This window comes from Gavialis gangeticus, unplaced genomic scaffold (genome assembly GCF_001723915.1).
Source record: "Gavialis gangeticus isolate Ggan-Ray unplaced genomic scaffold, GavGan_comp1, whole genome shotgun sequence".
NCBI lineage: Eukaryota > Metazoa > Chordata > Crocodylia > Gavialidae > Gavialis > Gavialis gangeticus.
Genome location: NW_017729006.1, coordinates 46,190,372 through 46,191,387, shown reverse-complemented (window position 1 = coordinate 46,191,387; position 1,016 = coordinate 46,190,372).

The following is a 1,016-nucleotide window of genomic DNA, read 5'->3' as shown; positions in this document are numbered from 1 at the left end:
GGGCTGCTGCTGTGAACTGGGGCTGGGGTGGCACTGGACTCTTCCTGGCAGGGGGACTGGGCCAGGCTGGGCTGTGCTTGGGGCAGGCAACGGTGGCACTGGGAGGGGGGCTACGGTGAATTTTGGGATGGCTGCAGCCCCCCCCCCATAGCCCCCTCCCCCATAGCCCCCTCCCAGTGCTTCCAGCTCCTGTGAGCACAGCTCGGCCCAGCCCCGTCCAGGAGAAGCTCAGTATCACCCCAACGCCAGACTGCGGTGGTAGCCTGCCCTCGCCCTGTGCACAGATCTGGGGGCACACACCCCACCGTTTTCTCCTGGGGTGTGCGCAGCACCAGGAGTTGCTCCCCCTCCCCGTGCCCCCCAGATCAGCTGCTGGTGGCTTTGTCCCATGTTCTGCCCTGGCTATGCAGCACCTGCCCCAACCCCACTCCCTCCCTCACCCCAGGAACCTCAGTCTGCCCCCCTCCCATGCCCCTTCCCTCGCCTCATCCCCACAATAGAATTACCAGCTGGACGCTGCTCTCCAAGTTGCCTGCCTGTATATCGGCAATTGGATCGGTATTGGCTGATATGGCTCATTAAAGATCAGCCATTGGTATCGGCCCAAAAAATCTCTGTTGGTGCACCCCTACTTTTCAACTGGGAAAAACTTAATTACCATACTTACCTGAATACAAGATGAGGTGTCCCATTCCCCTCTCTTCCCCCCACCTCCAAATCTGCATGTAGAAAAGAAGCTCCTTATCTTACATTTGCATACAAGGAAGTTGCATTATATGCATTGTCTGTCTTTGAACTGCTGCTAAAAACATGTGCTCAGTAATGGAAACCAACTATGAGGTTGATTAAATGTAGCCAACACTGAACATGACTATAAAGTACATGGAGTACATGGCCCATATCAAGCAAACATGCTGATGGGAACCTACCACAAGGATAGGATAATGTCAGCCATTTGAATAAGATAGTGCCTGTTGAGCGCACTGGAGTCCCCCTTAGCACTGACTCTTTTCCAA